A 25,613-nucleotide genomic window follows, 5' to 3' on the forward strand; every position below is an offset into this window, starting at 1 on the left:
GGAGAGCCTGGGGCCATCGGAGGGGGTGAGACGTGGAGAGGGGGCTGGTGGCGGGGTTCGGGGTGCGCGGCTCCCAAATACCATTCCTGGGCACACGAAGAAGCTGGCAGTCTCTCCCTGAAGAGGCTCTCTCCTCGCGCCTGGGGACGGGAGCCCCCTGGCTCCAGAGGCAAGGGGACGCCAGGAAGCACCAGGACGGGCAGGCCCTGCCCAGTGTCCCCCGCTCAGCTCGCTGACCGGTCCTGCCCCTCCGTGACCGTCCGCTCTCCGTCCAACACGCGAGTCAGCTGTCCCTTGTCACAGAAAACGTGCGCTAACACGTGTGTGTGCCTTTGTTCCGTTTGTCTGTCTTGGTCAGTTCACCTCTCAGACCTGCTGGGGACACCGAGGGGGCCAGGGAGACTTCCTCCTCCGGTGCGCTGGCCTGGGCCAGGTGCAGAGCCGGACTGCAGGGGTGACAAGGGGCACGCGCGCCTGGGGCCCCCGTAACCACGACCACACCCCGGGGGGCTTCAGACAACGGGAACTTAGTCTCTCCCGATTCTGGAGCCATAGTCCGAAATCAAGACGTCCACAGGCCGCCGTCTCCCCAGCGGCTGTAGAAGAGGGTCCTTCCTGCCTCTCCCAGCTCCTGGTGGCCCCAGGTGGCCCTTGGCTTGGGGCCACATCACCCCAGTCTCTGCCTCCTTCTTCACGGGCTTCTCCTCTGCGCCCGCCCCTCTCGCCTTCCTATAAGGACGCAGGGCCCGCCCGAATCCAGGAGGGTCTTGTCTCTGAGATCCTTAACCGATTACATCTGCAGAGACCCTGGGGCTGCCCCTCGCGGGGTGACCACGGGCCCTGGCCAGACCAATGCTTCCACGTGCCCGTCTGTAAGGGGCCCTGACCGTCCTCGCCTGGAGAATCGGCAGCCTCTAAGAGGCTCCCTGACCACTTGCGTGGACTCTGGACGGAGATCAATGCCCCTAACAGCCCGGTCGGCCCAGGATTCGGAGGCCTCGGGGCCAAGCCGACAGATCTGGTCTCCCGTGTGAGGCATTTAGGTCTCAAAGAGGTGTCTCCACGTGTCTGCAGAATGCCCCTGGGGCCAGCTGGAGGGGAGCCATTGATTCAGGCGAGCTTCTAGAAATTTCTGCACTCTCGAGGCATCAGACAGCGGGGAATGGATGGTTTTGTGTCCACAATGATTAGCCCAGTGGGGGGAGCCGGCCACCTCTGTGGATCACTACGGGGGCCTCAGGCAGCCTCTGTCTGCTGACGCCCGTGGGCCTGACGTCCAGGGACCCTGCTCGGCCCGCCCACCCTGCTCTCACCTGCTGGGTTTGGACAGAGGACCAAAGTCTTGCTCAGCCCCTGCCGCTCACCCACAACCTCTTGGGACTTGCCACTGGGGGTCCCTACCCCATGCCGCGCACGCTCATGCCTGCACGGGGCACGTGGGGGCTTCTCGACCTCGACGTTCTTCTCACCAACAGCAGAGGCGCGGCTACCAGGCGCGGGGCGGGACTCTGCTCCGCACCAAGGGAAGCCCGAGACCCTGGGCATCTTCGCGGATGCCTGTAGCCGTTTACACCCCCATTTACAGATGAGTAAACTGAGCCTCCCAGAAACGACACTGCTCGCTCAAACTTATGGCCGCTTGGGGGGCTGGGGCCGGGGAGCCAGGTCCAAGGTCACTTCCAGCTGATGCTAAGGGCTTGCTGCCCACGCCGTCTCCCCTGGCCGGTCCCCCAGCTGCCCCAACTCCCACACCCACAAGCTGAAGTTTTCCAGCAGAGCGGGAGCCCCGAGGATGGCCAGCACCTCCCCGGAGCCCCCCCCCCCCAGCCCCCCCAGAGCAGCCTCCGAGGCCGTGGGTGGAGACAGCCTCCAGGGAGCAGTTTCCAGAGGCCCCATGAATACGGCGCAGGGAAGCCAGGGACCCTCGCAGCCCGGAGCTCACCCCTTAGCGCCCCGGTCCCCACAGGCACCTTGCCCCATCCCTGCCCACCCAGCACCTGGGGAGCAGGTGTGGGGGCTGGGCGGGGGCAGGAAGTCCGGTGTCGGCAGGGCAACTCTGCCAAGGACCTTGGGTGCCAGGCCTGAGCCTGGGGCTCTGGGGGAGGGGAGGGCCGTCCCCAGGCTCCTGGGGTGGCATTAAATTGCGCAGGACGGAAATCAGACCCTGTGCACCTACATCTGAGAAGGGGACATTGTTTGTTTGCTCCCGGGGGGGGAAATTCCAGCCTCCCGGACTCCCCTCTGCAATTCTGTTGACTTAATTTGGCTTTTGTCTGGGTGGCCCTCGGGGGGGATTACCTAGGGGTCCTGTTACATTGAGTTCAGGGGCTGGAGGCAGAGGTGAGCCAGAGGCTCGGTTTGCTGTTGTCCTGGTAACAACCGGGCCGTTCTGGGCTCTGGCGGCCGCAAGGCCTCTGGCAGGGGCGGGAGGGGGGGTGGCAGAGTTGATCACATGGGCACTGTGGGGGGATGGGCACGCTGGAGTGGAGTTCCACCTCACAGAAGAAAACCTGAGGGTCAGAGCAGCCCAGAGGCAGCATCCCGGAGATGCAGCTGATGGGCTGAGCTGGGATCAAATTCCCCCCACCCCCACCCCCCTGGGGATTTCAACCCGCCTTCTGATCACTGCGGCCAGTGCCTCTTCCTGGGTCCCCAGCCAGAGCAAAGACCCCGTCCCGCCTGGCCGAGGGGCCTCGGCCTCCTACACATTCCCCAGCGGGGGAGGGTGAGCCCTGGTGTCGCCATCCCCACCCCGCGGCTGGCCGGCCTCTGCTGCCCCCTGGCGGCCACCCCGGCCCGGGGAAGCCACGACCCCACCGTATTTTTACCTCGAGGCTCCCTCTCGGGCCCAACCTGGGATTCTGCAAACAGGTTCACCAAATTGTCAATTAAGTGAAAATCAATCCTGAGTCATTCATCACGGGCGGCCATCGATCGGGGCCCCCAGGGAGCGATTGAGGCCAAGTGCAGCCCGCATCTGCTGTATCAGGGCGGCCTCTGTGATCCATCATCCGGATGGGCCCCGGCGCCCACAGGGGCTGGGGGCCTGGGCTGGCGGGTGGAAACGGGCCCTCTGGACTCAGGACCCTCGTCTCTCTCCTCGCTGGCTCCCGTGGCCCCCTGCTGGCTCTCTCTCACAGTGCCTGTGAGGACACTGGGGTCTCTCACGAGGGGCCATAGCCTTGAGGTCGTGGCAGGGCCCCGGGAAGTGTGTGGGAGGAGATCAACTTTCCTCCCATGCTCAGCAACCCCCTCCTCTGGCCTCTCAGCAGTAGGCACCCTGACCTCTGCTCCCCCATCACCGCAGCCTCCAGCACGGGGCTGTAACCCACGTGGCACCTTAATGCACGAGCTCCAGGCACCTCCTGCGGGGACAAAGTCCGACGAGGCCCATCTAGAGGTCCATCTCTGGACAGCAGGCCAGAGATGCTTCCCCAGGAGACCAGACCTCCTCTCCCCCCCACTTCCCCAAATCTGCAAACCCCAGAAACACCAGCTTTCCTTTATACTTCCTTTATAATACAGCACTCAGACTGCTACCATTATTTTTTCTAGGTTTATTTATTTTTGAGAGAGACAGTGGAAGCGGGGGAGGGGCAGAGAGAGAGGGAGACAGAGGATTCAAAGCAGGCTCTGTAGTGACAGCAGAGAGCCCAGTTTGGGGCCCAAACTCACGAACCGTGAGATCGTGACCTGAGCCAAAGTTGGCCCCCCAGGCGCCCCCAGGCCGTTATTTTTATGTCAGGACGAAATAAACTATCTCCACACTCCCTGCAGTCAGTCTGTTCCCTGGTCCCTCAAGGGAGCTGCACCAGCCCAGACTTCCGGACCCTCCCAGCAGGCCATGGGCTGGGACCCCGTGCATGCGGTCAGTGCTCAGGGGCTGCACACCCCGTTCTACGGGCCAGTGGTCCCCCTGGTGGAGGGGCCCCTCTGGGCACCCTAGTTGTCCCCACTGGACAGATGAGAGTATGACAGGGAGACCCCCAGGCCCCCTTCCTGGGCTTCAACGTGGAAACCGGCCCCTTCCTCTGCTTGAACTCAGGATTTGGGCTGAACGTGGGGACGGTCCCATGAGGACTGGAAGCAGCCCGCTGTCACGGCTCGAGGGCCCCACAAGTGTTGACACCTGTCGGCATCCCGCTTGCACGTCTGGGGTCAGTTCACAGCCGGGCAGCCCTGTCTGCCTTCTGTGAGCCGGGTACTGTGACCGAGAGGTGGGCGGGCCACCCCACGCACCCTTGTGGAGCCCAGGCAATGAGTAACCCGAGTAGGGGAAAAATCCTTTGATCAAAGGCATGCTTAGAGCCTCACTCATTCGCTTATTCATTTATTCGCCTAGAAATATTTATTAAGTCCTCAGAGGGCTTCAGCTTCTAGCCATGACAGAACAATAGGAACTGAATTTGCCCTCATGCTAAGATAAAACAACAGGGAAGTATATAAAATGTGTACGTGGCACAAAACGTTGGACGACAGGCCACTCAGGACGGCGGTCCAGGGAGACAGGAAGCAAGCGAGATGCGCCCCCAGTCCCTCAGCTTGCTTCCAGGCTGGCGTCACGGGGGCACCCAACGAGAGAAGGCTGCGTGGACAGACCCCGGGGTCTCTGGCTGACCTGCCGGGCTTGTGCGTGTGCGGAAAGCGCCCGGGTCTGGAGAAGAAACACAGGAGAGGCAGCGTAACCCTTGGAACTCACACAGGGCTGGGGTAGTCTAGGTCTCCACCAACCAGAGCGAAGGGACATCAGGTGCAATGCTCAGAAGGGTCTCACCTCAACACGGGGGCAAAATTAGCCCCGACAGTGCTCTGGTCTAACAGGCCGACTGAGCCCAAGGGCCAGCATCCAGAGGAGCAAAGGGTTCCTTTAACAACATCGCAGAACAAAGCTCAGAAGAGCTTGGATACAAAATATCCTCACAAGAGGATGTGGTGAAATCTACAATGTCTAGCACCCAAGCAAAAATTACCAGGTTGGCGAAGAAGCAGGGCGATGGGCCCCATGACGAGGAGCAGATCAATACAATGACTCAGAACTGAGGCGGGAGAGAGTGAGCAGAGAAGGCTCTTGCAACAGTGACTCCAGGAGGCGGAGGGGAGGCTGAGTGTGTAAGGGAGGGCGTGGAGGACACAGAGAAAGAAAGAGGGCGCGTGAACTCAGAGACGGGGCGGAGGAAACACGGGGAGGAGAGGCCAGGAAAGCTGGCCGAGTGCACCTGTCTCCAGAGCCCTTGAGGGAGAGGTCAGAGAAGGGAACGTGCATGAAAAGTAACGGCCCAAAGCTCCCCAAGATGGACGGATCCTATAAGCCCACGGGTCCAAGGAGCACTACAAACCCCAAACACAAGAAATGTAAAGACAAACGACACCGAAGCTCATCGTATTTCTCAAAGCCAGCCATAAAGGGGGCACGGCGAGAGCAGCCAGCGGGGACGGGCACATAACGGTCGGAGAAACGAAGGCCAGCCCGCCCCTCACGGAAGCATCGCAGGTGTCTCGCAGGCTCTGAAAGAAAATGTTCACCACCGCTGAATTCTACGAACGGGGGAAGTCTCTCAAAAACGAAGTGAAATAAAGGCTTTCCAGGCAGAAGAAAGCTGACAGAATTCTTTGCCAGCAAAACCAGACCGCAAGAAATGTTACAGGAAATCCTTCAGACAAAAAGAGAATTATTCCCCATGGAAAGATTGATCTACACAAAGAAATGAAAAGCACGGGGAACGGAAACCACATGGGTAAATAGAAAATGCTTTCTTTCTAGTAAAAAAAAAAAAATTGTTAAACAATTGATGGTTTTAGGCAAAAAGTATCGTAATGCGGGGTGGGGGGCACGGCCCGCGGAGGCATGAGACCGCAGCGCGCAGGCGGGGGCGGGCACGGAAGTCCGCTGCGGGGACGGTCGTGGGTGGACGGAAGCGGTAAGACGTCACTTGAAGGTAGACCGTGGCAGGGAAGGGCGTATAATCCCTAAAACAACCAGTAAAAACGCAAAGATAAAGCGTCATCACTGATCAGCCAAAGGAGGAGACGCAGTGAGACAGAAAAAGTACCTGATTAAGTAAAGGACAGCACAGGGAAGGGAACAGAGCAGACGGAGGAACAGAAAACAGCAGGTGCACCTACGGCCACGGCGACCGGGCTAACGGCCCCATGAAAACACAAGGGCTGCGTTCCTCGGCCCGCGACACAAGGTGGGAGAGAAGAGAAACTCGGAGTGTCTGAGTCTCTTTATGAGACCTGCTGAGAGGCGCCTGGGGGCTCAGCGGGTTGAGCGTCAGACTCTCGATTTCAGCTCAGGTCATGATCTCGCGGTTTGTGGGTTCAAGCCCTGTGTCCGTTGCCGTACTGATGATACAGAGCCTGCTTGGGATTCTCTCCCTCCCTCCCTGCCCTCCCCCTGCTCTCGCTCTCTCTCAAAATAAATAAACACGAAAAACAAATTTGTAAGACCTTCTGGAAATAGTCCAATTCACAGAAACAGAAAGTAGGACACAGGTTACCTGTGGGGGGTGGGGGTGGGGGGGGACGGGAAGTCAGCATTTAACCAGGACACAGTTCAGTTTGGGAAGGTGAGAAAGTTCTGGAGACAGACGCTGGTGAGGGTTGCACAACAGTGTGAGTGTCCTTGGTGCCACCGAGTGGTACGCCTAAAAGTGGTTAAAATGGGGGCGCCTGGGGGGCTCAGTTGGTTGAGCACCAGACTTCGGCTCGGGTCATGATCTCACCTCACGGTTCATGGGTTCGAGCCCCCATCAGGCTCTGTGCTGACAGCTCGGAGCCTGGAGCCTGCTTCGGATTCTGTGTCTCCCTCTCTCTGTCCCTTCTCGGCTTTCTCTCTCTCAGAAATCAACAAATGGCTTAAAAAAATGTTTTAAGGGGTTAAAATGGCAAATTTTATACGTTACGTATCTCTCACCACAACTTTAAAAACAACGCGATCTAACAAAACCCGTCGAGCCGTACAGTTTATTTTTGTTACTGTTAAGTCATCTCTAGGCCCAACGTGGGGCTTGAACTCACGACCCCGAGATGCAGAGCTGCGCACTCCTCTGACTGAGCCAGGCGGGAGCCCCAAACGGTACCGTTTAAATGGGCGCAGCGTCTGGTACGTGAGCTACGAGCTGTGTTCCAACGACACCGTTTAAAGGAAAACGACGGTGACCGTCAGACTCGAGATAAAACTCACTGTGTGCCGGGCACCGCTCGACACCAGTGGTCTGGACACTGTGACCCCCACACCGGGGGTCAGCAAGCGTTGCCTCGCCCGCCCCCAGCCCGGCTCACCCGCGCAGGGTAGACGCGTGACGAGGAGGCGCCGGAAGGGGCCGGGGCGGCGAGGCTTCCGGAGGCCGTGGGGCCCGTGGGCGCCGGGGAAGAGGCTCGGGGCGAGGGAGCTCCCGGCTGGACCCGGCGTGGCCCATCTTACCAGCATTATTAATAATAGCAAAGAAATAGCATCCTCCCAGATGTCTAAACGTCGGGGAAACCATTAAGGGTTTTATGCTACAACCAATCCATTGAGGATTTTTGCAGCCATTAAGAAAATATTTTTCAAACAGAGTATTGACTAACGCGGGGAAATGTCCACTGCCACGAGTAGAAAACAGGAAATAAAATGGACCACGTGATGCGATTATGACGCGGCGCTCGGCGCGTGTGCACGCACACAGGTGCACACAGACGCGCACACACACACACACACACACACAGCTGGCGTCTCCCCCACCTCTGCGGAGGAGGAATTATGGCCCCATGACAGCCACCGCCCTGGCCCAGCCACCGTCGGGAGTGCGACACTCTGGGGCTACTCCCTCCTGTCCCAGGCTGGCCCCGCCGTTTCCCCAGGGTAACACGCTGCTGGGATGACCCCTCCCTGTGGCCCCGTCGTGTCCCCCTGCCCGACAGCCCTTGCCCGCGGCCCCGTGTGAGGGCACGCGGACAACAGGCCGTGCCGTGCCCTCGATGCACAGATCCCGCGTCCCGGGAACAAACGAGAATCTTACTCGAATCCTCATAAATCTTCGATTCCTGACAAATCCAAAGGAAGACGGGGCGAAGGAGGAAGGGGGCGGGAGAGAGCCGGAGTCCCCTGCTAATTCTTTCAAACGGCTGTTTATTGAAATGAGGCACCGGGGATAAACCACAGCCTGATCGATAATGGCCTGTCTAATACAATCAGCGAGGGCCGCCCGCCCCCCCAGGTGAAGGCCAGAGGAGAGAGAGGCCGGAGCGGCGCCCCCCTCATACCTGCGCCCCCGCTGCCGCCACCCCACCCCGGGGACGCCGCGCGCCTCTGAGGCTGGCCGCCGGGCCCCCCGCAACCCCTCCTTCCCTGCAGGCAGGGTTACCCAGAGAGGAGGGCGGCCGAGGGGAGCAGGGCTCCCGGCCAGCCTGGGGTGCGGCCACACTGCGTGCTGCTCCCCACGGGCTCTAGCTTGCCGGTGGGCTTTGCTCCCCGTATCACAGCGCCCGGTCCCGGGAACGCGCGGCCGCTGCCCGCTCTGGGTACCCTGCTCCCAGCCTGGGCCTCCGTGACCCCGTGTCTCTCAGTGTCCGGTGCCCGCCTCTCCGTTCTGGGGGAGGAGCTGCAGGGTGGGGCGAGCTCAGGGGCTCCCGCTGGAGGCAGCGTCTCCCCAAAGCGGCTCTGACTCGGCTGGCGGCCCAGGGCCCAGACCGCCCTGCCCCTCTTGCTCCAGGCCGCGTGGGGTCTCATGAGTGCCACTGGGGGTCGCAGGCAAGCTGACCCTGGCCTTGTGGGGTGGAGACCCCGGCGGCTCCCAGCTCCCCAGCGATGGTCCCGCTCTCTGTGCGCCTCCCTCGCCTCCCAAGATGATGCCGAAAGTGACCCCTACCGCGACCTCAGCTGAGCCCAGAACTAGTCTCAGGCGAGAGCCTGCCTGGTCCTGCCCCAGGCGAGGACTAGTCCAGGGTGGGGTGGGGGGCACCGAGGCAGGCGGGGCTGCAGCCAGGCCAGGTGGTGCCCACACAGTGGCTCTGAGTTCATCAGTCGTTGGAAAAGAGCCACCTGTGAGCTGTGCTGGCTTCCCTGGCCCTGTCCGTCGTAGGAATGTGACGGACACAGGCCACCGCGTGCTGCCCACGTCCCCACCCCACCGCGAGGGAGAAGGCGCCCCGAGATACGGCGGCCTCGAAGCAGCGTGCCCTCGCTGGCGGGGACGTTTACCCCATCCTGCAGAATGGGAGGGGGTTGTGTGAACCCCCCTGTCCTGCCAGAATCTCTGGGGCTGAGAGGTCTCCGTGATGCTGGGCAAGAGGCAGGCCCCAGGAAATTTCAGGTCAACCAATCCCACGCCAGCCTTTGTCTGACCTCGAGGGTCAGCTCGCCCTTGACCTCACCGGGCGAACGCTGTGGCTTTATGGTCGGTCGGCTGCCTCTCTCCAGGAGGCTCTGCGTCCCCGTTCAGCTCCTACAGGTGAGGGGTGAGCAACCAGAGAGGAGGCCGGTTTGGCAAGGCCCTGGGGCCGACAGGTGCGGCAGGACCCAGGCTCTGCTCCCCAGCTGCACAAGCAGAAGGGGAAAGTGACCCCCCCCCCCGCCAGGTTTTACTTCTCCAGGGGACACATCGCCTGCAGGCAGCCTTTCCTGGAGCCCACTGACCCGAGCGGGGTTTGCCGTGTCCCCTCTGCAGGGACGTGGGGAGGGGCTGGCCAGCCAGCAAGGCCAGGCCTGGCCCCTACAGGATCACGAGGGACCTGCCCTCTGGCCCTTTCTTCCTCCAGGAAATGTCTTCCCTGTGACTGGTCCCACGTGCTTTCCCCCAAAGGAAAAGCACAGGACAGGGTGTTGGAGACACTGCTACCTGCAGGAGGGAAGGCCACCTCGCCCCCAGGGTCCCCTGACCAACCACCTCTAGGCACCTGCTCCTAGAGGCCCGGGCTCCCGGGCCCCTCCCTTAGGGCTCCTGCCACAGGCAGCGTCCCCGCGTCCCTGGAAACACAGTGGCTGCCACAGGGCGAAAGCTCCAGAGCCCAGCTCCATAGCCCTTCGTCCACAACTCTGGCCCCCGCGGGCTGGCCACGGGTCTGGGGAAGACGAGGTCGCACTCACGGACGTGCTGGGCGTGAGGCTCGCCGGGAGAGCAAGGAATGGCCGCCTCACCCGACCCGGAGACCCCCACCCTGTGGGCCTGGGGAACGGCAGGGGTCCACAGCCTCACTAACTCCAGGCGGGTTGGCGGTCCGAGGGAGCACCTTGGCCTGGCGCCCCCCAAGACTCAGCTCTGCCCAGGGGACGGCGGCCCTCCGGGGGCCAGTCCCCGTGCAGGCTGGGGACCGGGCTCGTGTCCACGCACACCTTCCACAAGGCCAAGCCCTCCCTGGGTGTGGATCTGCTTCTGGCTCCTCTGACCACCCTCCACTCTGGCCTCAGTTTCCCCACCTGCAGGGGAGGGGTCCGGGGTGGCCCCAGTGGTTCTGGGTGCTGGTGCCACGCCCGGGAGGGGAGGATTGTGCTCGCCGTCCCAGGGGATGACCAGGTGGCCATGGCGCCTTTGTTTCGAGCGCCCGGGCCCGGGGACCAGCGGACGGGAAATTCGGGGCCCACCGGATACAGGGTGGGTGAGGCTGCCAGCAGGGCAGCCCGGGCCTCGGGCACGGGGAGAGGAAAGGCCGACTCTGAGAGGAAATCAAAAGCAAATTATTTTCGGGATTATGGCTCTCGAGCCTCGGCAGGATACGGCCCATTTTTCAGAGCAGACAAAGCCATTTTCCGAGGGATCAATTTTGCCCGAACAAGTCTCCTCCTCTCGGCCCACAATCCATCATATCTCCCCATTTGCAATTTCTCGTGTCTGAGTGTTTTAAGTTTCCTATGAATTATTTCGTAAAGCTTTCTTTCCTCCCGCCGAAGCAAGGCGCTCCGGCCGGGCCCGAAGCCGCGGGGCGCACGCTCGGTCAGGGGCCCGGCACCGTCAGCCCCGGTCACGGTCACGGCCGCGGAGGCGAGACCCGGGTGCAGGCAGGCCGGCGGAGAGGGCGGGACGGTGGCGGGGACGGGTCCCCAGCACTGGGGGTGGGGGGTGGGCGGGGAGGCGGGTGCGGGGAAAGTTTTTGAAGAGATTTATTCTGATGTGCTGCTGAGGGAGGGCCATCCTTCAAGAGGCAGGGTGTATAAAAATTTCCCGGCCTGTTGATTGGTCTGTCACAGTGATTTGTGGCTCTTCCCCCGAGGTAATGGGGAGCAACTGTGCCCGTGAGCGACAGCCGGACAGATTGCTGCGCCGAGCGGGCGGGAGGCCGCGGCCGCCGGCAAGATTTATTGACCTCGACCCACGGAGGTCCCCTCAGTGCTTTTAATCTGGCCTTTAAGCTTGTCACCAGCACTGATTGCGGCCCGGCCGGCTCCCCGGGGCCCCACAGGGCAGAGGCTCGGGGCCGCCCCGGGTCTTGCCATCTGGCCCGCTGCCCACCCCCCTTCCCCGCCCCGGGTGCCCCTGTCCCGAGGAGAGACAGTGACCCTCTGCCGGGGCTGCTGCCTTTTCATAACCCGGCTTTATTGAGAGACAAGCCGCATACCACGCGGTTCACCCGCTGGAAGTGTTTGTGCGGTGGCTTTACGGTGTTCACGGGGCCGTGCGGCCACCACCACCGTCCACGGCTCTCCCCGCCCCAGAGAGAAACCCCGGAGACGGCCCGGCAGTTTCTTACTAGGCTGAGCAGACTCTCACGACGCCAGCCGGCCGGAGCTCTCCTTGGTGTTTACCCAGAGGAGTGGAGAAGTCACGTCCACACAAGAATCTGCACACGTGCATTTGCAGCGGTTTGCGCGGAATCGCCAAGTCGGAAGCAGCCAAAACATCCTTCCGGAGGTGACGCGTATGTGAGCTGGGGTCCAGCCAGGGCGCGGAATACTGGTCAGCGCTAGAAAGAATCGGGCAAAGAAGCCGGGGGAACACATGGAGGCACCGAAAAAACACTGTTGGTAACTAAGAGAAGCCAGTGTGAAGGGACCGTCCGATGCGGCTCAAAACCACCATGAGTTGTAGGGGCGCCCGGGGGGCTCGGTCGACTGAGCGTCTGACTTCGGCTCAGGTCACGATCTCACGGTTCGTGGGTTCGAGCCCAGCGTCGGGCTCTGTGCTGACGGCTCGGAGCCCGGAGCCCGCTTCGGATTCTGGGTCTCCCTCTCTCTCTGCCCCTCCCCTGCTCACGCTCTGTCTCTCTCTCTCAAAAATAAATAAACATTAAAAATAATTGTTTTTTAAACCACCAGGGGTTATCACCGCCCGCCTGTTAGAACGGCCATCGTGACGAAGGCAGGAGATGACAGGTGCTGGGCAGGACGCGGAGACGGGGTCCCTGGAGCAGGGCCGGGGAAGGCAGGCTGGGGCAGCCGCCGGGGAAACAGCGTGGCGCTTCCTCGACAAGCCGTACAATCCAGTAACGCCACGTCTGCGTGTTTATCTGAAGGGCGTGAAACCGTCGTGTCACAGAGGCATCCGCACCCGCGTTCGCTGCGGGGGGCTCGTCATTCACAGGGGCCAGGACTGGGGGCCACCCGAGCGTCCCCTGATGCCATAGGGTGGAATATTACGCAGCCACAGGAAAGAAGGCAGTCCTGTCATCTGCGACGACGAGGATGGGCCTGGAGGGTGTTACACTGGGGAAACGAGTCAGGCAAATGCCGTGCGATACCCCTTGTGTGCGGGACCCAAAAGCACCTGCACCCACAGAGGCAGAGAACAGACTGGTGTCGCCAGGGGCGCAGGTGGTCAAGAGATACAAACCTCCGGGTGTAACGAGGTAAGTACGGGGCTGGGACGTGCCGCACGGTGACCAAAGTTAGCGACGTCGCGTGTTTCAAAGTTGCTGAGACAGTAGAACTCGTGAGTTCTCGTCGCTGGACAGAAGGGCTGTAACCTCGAGGGGCGAGGGGGTCCGCCGCACGTACCCCCCCTCCCCCGCCATGCCTTGTGGCCCGTGCACGTCAGTCCTGCAATAACACCCAGGAGGGGCGGGCGACTGCAGGGTGCCGCCTCTGTGACCTTCCGGAAAAGGCGAAACTTGGCAACGGTAGGAGGGTCAGGGCTGGCAGGGGCTGGGGAGGAGGTCGGGACGACTGGGGGGGGGGCCCAGGGCATCGTTAGGGCCGTGAAACACCTTTGTGCGATACTGTAAAGGAGGACACACACGCCCAGTCCCGCAACAGCACGGGCGGGCCTCAGGCACACCGCGGACATTGGGTGATGATGACGTGTCAGTGCGGGCTCAGCAGGTGTGACAAACGGGCCACGAGGGGGGGTGTTGGTAGCGGGGGAGGCCTTGCACAAGTGGGGTCAGGGGTGGACGGGGGAAAACTCGGTCCCTTCTGCCTGATGCTGTGAATATAAAACCCCTCTTAAAAATAGTTCAGTGGTGTTTTTCAATGTTTATTTATTTTTGAGAGAGAGAGAGAGAGAGAGAGAGAGAGAGAGGGACAGAGCAAGAGGAGGGGAAGGGCAGGGAGAGAGGGAGACACAGAATCCGAAGCAGGCTCTGAGCTGTAGGCACAGAGCCCGACGTGGGGCTCAAACTCACCAGCCATGAGATCATGACCTGAGCTGAAGTTGGATGCTCAACCGACTGAGCCACCCAGGTGCCCCTAAATACCTTTTTAAAAAAACATTTTTTTTTTTTACTATTTACTTATTTTTGGGAGACAGAGTGTGAGCGGGGGAGGGGCAGAGAGAGAGAAAGACACAGAATCTGAAGAGGCTCCAGGCTCTGAGCTGTCAGCACAGAGCCCGACGAGGGGCTCGAACTCACAGACCGTGAGATTATGACCTGAGCTGATGTTGGACGCTTAACCCACTGAGCCACCCAGGTGCCTCGGTCCAGTTTTTTTTGTTTGTTTTTTTTTAAGATTTTGTTAAAGTTTATTTATTTAGGTAATCTCTACACCGAGTGTGGGGCTCAAACTCACAACCTCGAGATCAAGAGTTGCACGCTTCTCTGACTGAGCCAGCCAGGAGCCCCCAAAATATTTTCTAAAAGGACCCCCTTCCCCCCACACCCCTCCCGGTGGCCACGCCCCCTGCAGACGCTGGTGCGAACGGAGCCCTGGTGTATGGCTGCTCGGGCACACGTGATGCCTCTGGGGTCGCCCGTGCTGCGGGGGGGGCGGGGCGCATGAGGGTGGCTCCCTTCAGGGCGGAATGATGTCCCCTCCTCAGGACAGGAGCGTCTTCTTTGTCCGTCACCAGTGAATGGGCCCGTGGGCTGCTCCCCCTTTGGTGGCCGTGAGCGGAGCCACCGTGGATGCTGCACACTGTCATCTCCTACTCCCCCCCCCCCCCTCCCCGCCGCGGAAGCGAACGTGCCCGCTGTCCACACCCGCGGCACACAGAGGTGCGTGGAGAAGCAAACCGCTGCCTCCCGCGGACCCCGGGGTCCAGCACACCTCCCGTTCTGTCCCGGGCCTTGTTCCCTCCGCGCCAGGACCCGTCTGCCTCCCAGCTGCGTGTCCGCCTGTCTTAGCCGTGACTCCGTATTTAGCGTCAGGCTTTCCCTGCGCTCCTGAAACCCTCCCACGAGTCGTTTTAAACCGACGTCTGCGCGTCCGGGCAGTGGAGGCCCCGCTGTTTGCTTAACGTCTTTCCAAGCGCTCTGGGCACCAAGAATGATGCCTCCCAGAGGTGCCATCCAGCCCCCTGCTAGGGGCCCAAGTCCTGGCGTGGCCATCGGCCAGGTCAAGGGCCAATGACGGAGACCAGAGCAGACCCTCGGGGCCCAGCGTGCGCCTCAGGCTTGCCTCTCTCCGTGACCCTCAGAGCGCCCCTTTCTTCCCTCTGGGTCCCCAACTGGCCTCCACCTGCCCTTCCGGCACCCACCCCAGGCCCACAGAGGGTTTCTGATACCCTGGGTGAGGGGTGGGATGGGCGGGCCTGGCCACCTGCTCCTGTCCTGTTCCCGGGCCACTTCCCCTGGACACTGCAATCCAGGTTCCTAACCTCGTCCCCTGTGTGTCCGGGAGGAACGTGCTCCCTGTCCCGACAGTCACAGGGGGCAGAAAACTGCCCACAGTCGGGATCAGAGTTACCAGCACAGAGCCCATACGTGAGCCGCTCTGTTCCGGGCACGTCCCTGGTGACGGCTCACGGAACCCCCTCTCTCACGGGGAGGGCGCCCCTTTCACAGATGAGCAAACCGCAGGATGAGAGGGGCCTGCTCCAGGTCTCAGGCTGGCGGGTGACCGAGCTGGTACCGCCCCGGATGGCCCCTTTCACTCTGCCCTTTGAGGAGGGGGCGTCAGGGGCAGGGGGGCCCGACCCCGGAGGAGGGAGGCCTTGTGCAGGCTGCCGTCCCGAGCGGAGGGCTGGACGGGGTCCCCTCCTAGTTAAAGGACAGCAGATCTGTCTCTTGAAAGCTCTGAGGGTGACCCAGGTGGCCAGAGTGAGGGCCCAGGTGTCCCCTGGAGTGAACCCCCACCCTGCCCTTTCTTCTGGACCTTGTGGGGACATGACCCCCTCTGGAGGCATCTGAGGGGCAATGGCACGGGCACACAGCCCACAACGGGGGTCTGGTCGGAGGGCAGCTCCCCGCCCCTCACCCAGAGCTGGGGGCCCCCAAGGAGGACGGGGCCGGGAGGCCGAGGGCAGCCCAGAGGGCAAGGCCCACGCCTTCCTGCCCTCTCAGGGACCAGACCCGCCGCGGGCCCCGTGGGAGGTGGGGCACTGTGGGGCTCCAGCCGGAAAGTGGGTGGGGGCCTTGTGCCCCAGATTCTCGGGGAAATGAGGAAGTCATGGGGCAGCCCGTCTGTCACCTTCACGGGGGCCAAACCCCCTTTCCTCCAGCAGAGCGGGAAGCCTCGAACATTTGAAGATCAGAGTAATGATCGCAGCGACACCAGGGGCCCGGCGGGGACACTGAGAGGAGGTGACTTGGAACCCATGCACTTCGCCTCTTTAAAGACGCCTTTTCTGAGCCCCTCCCTCGGCCGGGACTCGGCACAATCCATTCCGAGCTCGCACTTGGAAATTAAATTCCTTTTAGCCAAAAAGGAGCCTGGCTTCAATCAGCCTGGGGCACGTCCTCCCTCGCCCGCCCCAGCCCGCCCTCCCCACCGCGGCCTCCGGAAGTATGCAAATGGGGGCACCTTGCCTTGCGGCCAGCCATCGATCCTGAGGCTCTCATCAGGAAAGTGAAATTAAAACAGAGCCGCGGCTGCAGGGCTGCTTGGGTATTCTCGGACACGTCTCTCCCGGGCCCCGCCTGGCCCCTGACCCCGCTGCGGTGGGAGGGCCTGTCCTGTCAGCCGATGGCCCTGACCTTGAGAACTTCCGGCGGGCCTGCTGCAGGACCCCCAGCCGGGTCGGGTCCCCTGAGCACCTCGTGCCCTGGCGTGGGAAAGCAGGTCCCTAAAGCGAGTGTCCCTCCAAGCGTGGCCTGTGGCCCGCCGGGTCAGACTGGCCGGCAAGTGTGATGGGAATCCAGGCCCCGGGCCCCATGGAAGATCCCAGAGCGGGGAGGGGGGCTGGCTGGGCCTGCGGTCCCCTCCCCCGGGGTGTCAGTGCAGTGCACACCCCTGAACCCTCACCTTCGTCCACGCGCCCACTCATCCCACAAATGGCCAGGGCTTCGGGGAGCCGGGACTGGTGCTGGGTCCCGGAGATGCGGAAAAGACAGACGTCGCCCCCCGAGCCTGTCAGACCGTGGTTGCTGGTGAAGGGCCTCCGGGAGGGGAAGGACGGCTCTGTGATGGGGGGGGGGGGGTGTTCAGGCTGGGGGCGGGGGTGGTGAGGGGGACCCCCGTGGCAGAGGTAGATCGGCAGGGACCCACTGCCACTCGTCCCAGGCCAGAGCAGGCCCCGGAGGGCACTTCTGGGGTCGTGGCCCCTTCCCTCCCTGCGGGGCCCCCAAGCCAGGAGGCAGAAGCTTCCGGAGGCAGGAACAACATGAGGGAGTTGGAACGTACTTGGGGTGAGGGCGCCCAACCTTTCCTGAGCTGCTCTTGGGTCCTGTCCCCACTCAGGCTGCCCTGGGGGCTGGCAAGTCAGGGCCAGACCCACCCCAGGGGCCCACAGGAAGGGGGCCTCGTGGACGCAAGGGGCAGAGCGAGGGGACACCACGAGCTGATGCTGTTCGGGAGGAGGCAGGATGACCGGTGGCTAGGCTCTCCTCACCCCAGCCCACCAGCCTCCTGGGGCCTCCCGTCCCTACCACAGGGCCTTTGCCCCTGCTGCTTCCTGCCCCCAGGGCCTCCTGTAGCCGATTCCTTCTCGCCACGCAGGTGACCTCCTCCCTGCTGGCCTGGATCAGCTCCCTGGCCTGCAGGTCCTCTGGCACGACCCCCTCGACTTTCACCCACCCTTGACAGTTACATATTCTGCCGGTCTGTCTACCCACTGGCCCCCTGAGGCCAGGAACTTGGTGGAAAGCCGTGCTTGGCTCCCTGAGCTCAGACCTTGTGCGCAGACCATCCTGGCGCTCTGTCTGTGCATTTCGCTCCCTCCCACCAGACCCCTCATTTTGTTTCCGTTGTTACCCCCGTTTTAACAGGGTGGGACCCCTCTAATAAGGGGCAGGACGGGACCTGGAGTCCTGCACTTGCCCCCGGGGGGCAGAACCAAGGCATCAGGCGGTCTGTGGCCCGTCTCTCCCAAAGGGGGCCTGAGGGTGGACCAGAAGGGGTGCGTGGGGTCGGCCCGGCCCCCTGGGGGTCTGGGGGCCGCCCGTGCCGGGGCGGGGAGCCGAGCGGCCCCATCTTGGATTTAGAGCTCTAACGTTAATTACGATGTGTGACGCTCACTGTAGGAAACTGATTCATTCCCAACAATCAAGGCTACACTGCATAATATATTTAATTAGCCAGATTTCCTGTGCACGTCGGCGGGACGGAACTGGCAAGTCCTCGGTGTAATACACTTAATTCCGAGATAAATCATTGTTTGTAGAGGCCCACGCTCAGCCCGCCCCACCCAGGGGACCAGGGGCGCTCGGGGGTGGGTGCTGGCCTCACCCGCCACCCCGTGGGCACGTATCCGCGTGGAAGCCCCTCCCGGGGTGGGGCGAGCGAGGGAGGAGGGCCGGCTGCCTGGGCCGGGGCAGCGGAGGCCGAGGGAGCTCCGGCCGCCTGTGTTCCGCACAGAAAGCTGTGACGTCCTCCCGAGCCCTTGGGCGAAGTGTGCAGAACCCCCCCCCCCCCCCCGGGACTGCCATCTCAACTAGGTGAGGACCAGAAAAACCATCTTGCGGGTGTCAGCGCTGGGGCAGGCTGCTGGGAAAGGGGGCGCCCCCGTCATCTGGGCCCCGTGTCCCCCGCTGCAGCCCAGCCCTGGCCGCCCAGGCGGTGCCGCACAGCTCTTAGGAGACCCCGGGTCTTTGGGGCACCCTGGTCCCCACCTGAGCTCTATGAGGACCAGGGTCCCCTGACAGAATCTACACAGCTTCTATCACTGACTTACAGGGACGTCTCCGGGACCAAAGTGTAGACTTTGTCCCTCGTAGCAGACAGGAGGGGGCAGGAGAGGGGCCCTCGTGTGTGTCCTCCACCCGCTGGGGGTGGGGTGGCAGGGCCCTGACGTGCGTCCCTCTTGCACAGCCCGCCTGCCCCGGGCTCCGGTTACCTCGTGTGCTGCCATCTGCCACCCGTGTGGCTGGCCTCATGCATAATTCAGGCACCTTGGAGAGGCCCCCGGCCAATGCTACTGACAAGGGCTGACTAGCCTGATCGGATGTCGAGACATCGGACCCACCATGAACAGGACCCGTGTCTTTCTGCCCTGTCTGTGCTCCGGTGACAGGCCAGGCAAGGAGCAGCGTGGGCGGTGTCCTCCCTGCTTGGGTGCCTCGAGACACAGCCATGTGCTCGGGAGGCTCGGGGGGTGGGCGGCAGGGGGCTGGGATCCGGCCCCGTCCCTTACCTGCCTTGTGCGCTTCGTCGGCTCGCCACAAGCCCAGCCCTCGAGCCTCAGTTTCCTATCTGTGAAATGGACACAGGGCCGCTCAGCGTTGGAGCCCGGGATGAGGGCTGCCCCAAGGTGCCCGGGAGCCCCTGGCGGCCCAGCAGACTGGAGAGCTGGCCTTGAACCTGAGCCTGTGCTCGGCCCCAGGGCTCTGCCCTCCACCCTGCACGGCCACGCCCTCTCGCTCTGTGAAACTGGAGACGTAACACTGGCCTCTGGCGCCTGACCCTAAACTGAGATCTCAGACCGCGGTCTGCAGCGCCCAGCGCCTGCGACCACCCCCACCGGGGCCCCTGTGTCCTGTTGTGCCCGTGGGCTTCTGGGCGTCGTGGCTCTTCATCCCGGCCCGGTCGGGAGCCACCGGGAGACGGGGTAGCGCCCTGCCCCTTCTGCCATGAGGGCGTGGGGCAGGGCTGACCCCTGACGGCCCTTCCTGGCCCAAATCTCAGGTGTAACCACAAGGAACTCCTGCCTAAGCGGAGAAGCAAATATGTACATGCCTGCCACCTGCTGCTGGCCGGTCCCTGCCTGTGGTCCAAGCCTGGCCCCATGTGCCCAGGATGCCCGGCCTCAGAGGACCCAGCCTCCAGGACCACAGAGCCGCCCTAACTGAGGACCCCCAGATATGTCTGTCCCAGGGGGCACTGCAAGTGGAGAGAAGGGTGGGTGGGCCTTCTCCTCCCTCTGCCCAAGGGGCCCCTTTGAAAGCTTTGAGAGTATAGGGACAGAGAGCCGAGGGCAGAGAGGGGCTCACCAAGAACCCCAAGGGCCCTCCCGGGCCCGCCCGGGTCTTGGCACCTGCTCCCGTGGTGCCGACCGTGTCCTTTCTGAAGTGGGCCCGGCCCTTCCCAGTCCTGCCCTTCTCGCGTGGGCGCCTGCGGCCCAGGTAACCTGAGCCGGTGTCTCTGGGGCTGCCGCTGCTTTGTTAAGAAAAGAGGGCTCCCGGCCCTTAAATAATTGATGACAGGCATTAACAATTGACCCTGGAGAACATCTGGCAGGTAGAGGGCTTTCACCCATGGTGGCGTCGGATCAGACTGCCGTTCAGGGGGCTGCTGTGGCCGAGTGTCCCCCGCCCCTCCCCATGACCCCGTGTGGAAGTGTGGGGTTGGCCCGGGGCGGGGGGCCTGCTGGGGAGCTCTCTCTGTTCCCAGTGGTGCACATGGGCTCCGACGGGCGATCGTGAGTACACACACGTCGCAGGTACGCGTGCATGCTCCCCCCCACGCACACATCGCAGGGATCCCCGTGCACCGTGCACGGCCCACGCATGTGTCCCTGCGTGATGGGTGCGCACACGGCATGCTGTGCGTGTGCTTGCTTGCACGTACACCAATGCACACACCACACACGTGTGCACATGTCCTTCTGTGAGGGCTACCTGTCGTCCCAGCCTGGCTCTGGGGGCCTCAGGGACCTCGCTCAGCCCTGCGCCCCTCCGGATGTGGGATAAGGAAGGGCCTGCACCCCGCAGACAGAAGCGGCGTCAGCAGATCTACCGGGCAGCGTGCTTCCCACCGGGGCCTGACAACACAGAGTTGGGGGTGCCGGGCGAGGAGCGGGTGGGCCGGTTCGGTGCCACCTGGTGAGTCTGACCCCGGGGAACCCCTTCACCAGGAGTGGCTGCTCTGGGGACAGACAAGCTGGCACCCGACCCTTCGTCTCATGTCACTGCATTTACTCCTCACACCTGGTCATCATTACCCCATTTTACAGCTGGGGAAACTGAGGTCAGAGTGGGGAAGAACTTGCCCAGAGCTGCCCAGCACCACACCGGGCGGCCAGATGCCCAAATCCTCGCTCATGCGGGGGCCCGGCAGCACCCAGGGCAGGGGGCCCGCACCCTCCCGATGCTGGTGGGTGCTCATGTGGACGGTGGTGCCCCCCCTACTTCTGAGCTGGTATAAAGCCCCCTGGAGCAGATTCACACCAGCTCTGCCTGTGGCCCCTGAGGGCAGGCAGCCGGAGCCAAGGGCGTCCCACCAGGTGAGAGGAAGTCAGCAGCCCACTGTGGGCTGAGGCAGGGAGGGGCCTCCCTGGCTCTGGAACGTTCCAGGGCTCAGGTGCTGAAACTAGGTGGGGCAGCGATGTCTGTGGAGGGAAATGGGAGGGCTCCCCAGGGCCAGGCAGCACCCCTTGGTTTGGGGGGGAGGAGGGGAGGAGGAAGGGGCTTGCACCTCACCCAGGACCCCACATGGCTGGCTAAGGAGAAAACAGCCGCACGCCAGGTGGGGGCCTCTGCAGGCTGGGCCTCGAGACACCGGCGATCTGCCCGGAGCAGGCATGGCCTGGGAGCCTGTGACACCTCTGCCTTGCCGTGCCCCCCCAGCCCCGCCCCACCCAGGGGGCATCTCACACTCTGGGCCCCAAGTCAAGGATCGCCTGTGACAGGAAGCCCGGCACGGTGTCCCTTAATTGTGGCTGTGACTGGACTCTCAGGGTCGTATTCCGGTTGATGTCCCTAATGACCCTGACGTTGGCCGAGTGTCCAGGCAGGAGGTCGACATGCCCAGGCATCCAGGACCTGCTGGGTCTCGAAGGTCCCCGGGCTCGTGTTGGGAGCCGGACTGCAGCCTGTCCCCTACTTCCCGGCTGGCGACCAGGGGGAGGGGCTGACATTGCGACCGTGCAGGTAGGTGTCTGTGGAGCAGACCTTCCAGTTGCCGGGGTGGGCGGGCAGGAGCAAAACTCAGAGCGGGCCGCTTGCCGGCCACACGTGGAGCTGCCCTAGTCGGGGAGGGTCCCGGGCCGATCCCAGCAGCGCCCCCCAACCCCGCCCCAGGCCGGCCTCACGGGCTCAGAGAGTCATTTCCCGTAACTGGTCCAGGCTGGGCCGAAACCTTCCCACGCATGAGTGGTGGAGGGAGGTGTGAGCCCGCCCCGTGGAGGGACGAGAAGGCCACTCTCTGGGCATCAGACTCTGGGGGACACGCCAGCCCCTCCCCTCCCGCAGGGATGCGGGCAGATCCGGAAGGGGCCACTCCCCGTCCTCGGCCCTGCTCCTCTCCTGCCCACCTCTGTGCCCACAACTTGGAGGGCACAGACCTACAGAGGCGAGCGGCTCAGGGGTCCCTGGAGGGCCCCTCAGCCTGCAGACCCCCGAGGGCCTTCTCCGAGTCTCGTGGGAAGGGACTGAGTCGGGGCTCCCTGTCCAGAGCCTGCCTTGGCTCCCCTTCCCAAAATGGCCTGGAGCTTCTGCTGGCCCCGGACCCCGGGGGACCCTGCAGTCAGAGAGGCAGCTGGGACACGGGGTGTCTCCAGGTGAGAGGAGCAGGGGGAGGGGCTGTCCCTCACTGCAGGCCACCACCCACCTCACCCCCAGCCCATCAGAGAGGGAAGGGGGCCCCTGTGGCCCCCGGGCTGGGGCCTTGCTGCGTGAGCGATTTCAGTTGGCCTCCGGCATCCACAGCCACACCAGGGCCGGGGTGCTGGGCGCAGGGGTCTCCTTAGTGTGGCCCCGGCTCACGGCCCCCCTGCTTCCCAGAGGGAACCCGCGCTTCTTCCTGGGCCAGGGTGGCCCTATCTCCCAGACCCCGCCCAGCGGCCACCAGGTGAACCGAGCCCAGAAGGGGCCCTCTACTCCCTGGGGGTCTGCAACCTGGCCTTCCTGGACCTCTCTGGTCATCCCCTGAGGTCACGGAGCATAGAGGCCGCTGGGAGCCTTGCAAACATGAATAATGTTTAGATTTTCCATTTTATGACCTGGAGACAGGCTTTCAAATGGCCTCACCAGGAGGACGCAAGGGTCTCACTTTGTGAGGCGCACAGGCCGGCCCCCACTGCAGGATGCCCTCGCGATCCTCGAGGGACCTCTGGCCGTGAGCGATGACTCCGAATGGCCCAGGGGACGGTCCCTTCAGCTCGTAGAATAGTGATTCCGGTCCCCCTCATTGATCTCCCTGAGTTTTTAAAGGAAATTTTATTTGTTTGGGGTTTCTAGTCATTAAGTTAAAACCAGTAAAATAGAGCAAAATCAATACCCACAGGGCACAGCACAGCCCGTCCTATCAAGATGTAAAAACAGGCAGAATAAATTGTGACTGGGATTCGGGCTGGGGGAGGGGCCACAGCACAGAGAGAGGCCGGCCAGGCACCCTGGAGATGCTCCCTGACCGCAGAGGGAGCCACCGAGGGGAGGGCAGGGTGGTGCGGGGGCTGCAGGGGTGGTGCGGGGCTGCGGGGAGGGGGCGGTGCAGGGCTATGGGGCTAGCGCCCCCCCCTCCCCGGCTCTCCCCTTCCCCTCCAGCCCTCTGCACAGATGCAGATTCTTTCATTCAAACTCTGGATGCACATTTGAGAAAGTGAGTGGTTTGCGACTCTCAGCTCCGATGGCACCAGCCCACATCTGCCCCTGGCGTGCGTGGGGACAGCCCGGCACAGAGGCGCCAGGAGGAGGCCGGCCAGCCTCCCGCTGGGCCCCGGCCAAGCACCAGGCAGGGCTCGTTAGGCTGTGAGGGCCATGAGGGGGCAGTTGCCTGGGACCGGGGGCCAGCAGGACCGACCGGCCGTGGTGACGCGGTCTCCTCCCGGGAGAGCTGCCCACGCTGCTGGGGAGGCCAGAGTCGCCTGGGCTGAGGGTTCTCGGCCGCCAGGTGGGGTGGGGGCAGAGACAGCTGAGGGGTTGTTTCGGGGCAGAGTGGGCTCCGTGTCCAGAGTTCCAGAAGCTTCTCATCACGGGAAAGCCACGCGTGTGTCTCTGCTGATGGGAGCTGGCTGGAAAACCCATAACCTCTAGTTTCTAAAGCTCAGCCCCTCACGGGACAGGACGGAAGGCGGGCAGCCTGGGCGCACCCTCTGTAATTCACGTGCCGTACGGTCCCCCCGCTTAGGGGTGTTCAGTTCAGTGGGTTTTGTGCAACCATCACCAAGGTCAGCTTTCGAACATTGTTTTACCCCAGAGAGAAACCTGGGAGGCCCCAACACCGGCCATAATGCACACGGACCTAGAGGACACCGTGCTCTGCGAGGTGAGCCTGTCACCGAGGGACAAGCCCTGAAGGTCCACTCACAGGAGGCTCTACAGTCATGAGACCCACAGACACAGGGAGCAGGGGGCGTGGGGAGCAGGGCTGGGGGAGGGGAAGGTCCGTGTGTAACGGGACAGAGTCCAATCTGGGGAGATGAACACGTTCTGGGGACGGACGGGGGGACGGCCGCACGACAGCGTGAATGCACCTGGCACCCCCGAACTGTGCCCCCAAAATGGTTAAGACGGCAAATGTCGTTACGTATCATTTACCACCATTAAGAGAAGGGGGTGCCTGGGGGGCTCCGTCGGTTGGGCGTCCGACTTCTGCTCGGGTCATGATCTCACAGCTCGTGAGTTCAAGCCCTGCGTCGGGCTCTGTGCTGACGGCTCGGAGCCTGGAGCCTGCTTCGGACTCTGTGTCTCCCTCGCTCTCTGCCCCTCCCTTTCTCTCTCTCTCTCTCTCTCTCTCTCTCAAAAATAAATAAAAATTAAAAAAATCTTTAAAGGCAATCCCAAAGTGTATCCCAATTAGGGAGGAGAAACGCCCCCTACAGAGTTGCTGTCCGGCCCGGGAGGACCCGGGGTCCAAGGTCGCCATCGTATATTGAACAGAGGGATGCCTAGTCCTTCTGTGGCTTCAGACAATGAAAGGCCACCGCCCACGACGCCCCGTAGGTGTTCCAGGCGTTTTCACCTTGCAGGCGTCCTCCAGCTGCGGTGTTCTCGGGGGGACAAGAAGCGAGCACTTTCTGCGCGCCAACCCCCGCCTCTCTCCCGCGTCCCCGCTGGGTGTCAGGCCCCAGTGTGGCCACCACCGGGCACTCTGCCCCCGGGGCATCTGTGGTGAGGCAGGCAGGGGGCAGCCGACACGTGCCGGCTGTCCGACCCCCCAGCCCCACTCCTGTCCCATGAGCTGGCGTGGGGCACGAAGGGCGGCCGGGCAGTGATAGGGGCTCCCCATCCAGAGGCCCACTGAACCAGAACACCGTCACTGACTGCGGGGGTTTCCGGAAACCCAGTCTGCAGCGGGGGTCGGCCTGCCGGGCCCTGCCCGTCTTTCCCATCAGGAAAAACGCTTGGTTTCGAGGAACCCCCAGCTGGGGAGGGATCTTCAGCTAAGGAAGCCCAAAGCAGGTGTGGGGTGTAGGGTGTAGGAAAGGGGGTGGGGAGAGGGAGGCAGGGGAGGGTGGCTGGGGGGCCTGCCTGCGGGGCTCTGGGAACACAGCTCTCCATTCCGGGAGCTTTGGCCCTCGGCCGCCGTCCCTTTGTGTCCGCCCCCCAGAATCTGGGACTTCACGTGGCCGAGGTGTTTGACACTTGAATTCCACAGGAAATTAAATCAATTACAGAGTCTAATAAAGGATCCCAGGTTTTTAATTAAACGAGCCTTAATTAAATGGTGAGCACCACTCTGTCGATGCTCTGATCAGGCCCTGGGGGCTGGGAGCGTCTGGGGAGCCCGCGGGGCGCTGGTGGGAGGGGGTTGCTGACGGCACATCCGCCCGCGGGGTCTGGCTGCCGGAGGCCGGCCCTGGCAGTTGTCTCCGGACAGCCGGGCACTGAGCGGGGGCAGGGGGGCTGAGATCCTGCCCTTCAGAAGGTCAACCACTTCCGGCCCAGCTGGATGGGGCGGCTCACCATTGGACAGAGGAGGCGAGGCCCCCAGGAGCCGGTGACACGCTTGAGGTCATAGAGCGGGCGCTTCGTCCCGGGGCACCCCGCACCCGAGCTCCCGCTGCCTC

Source organism: Panthera onca, chromosome D4 (genome assembly GCF_046562875.1).
Source record: "Panthera onca isolate mPanOnc1 chromosome D4, mPanOnc1 haplotype 2, whole genome shotgun sequence".
In the NCBI taxonomy this organism is placed as follows: Eukaryota; Metazoa; Chordata; class Mammalia; order Carnivora; family Felidae; genus Panthera; species Panthera onca.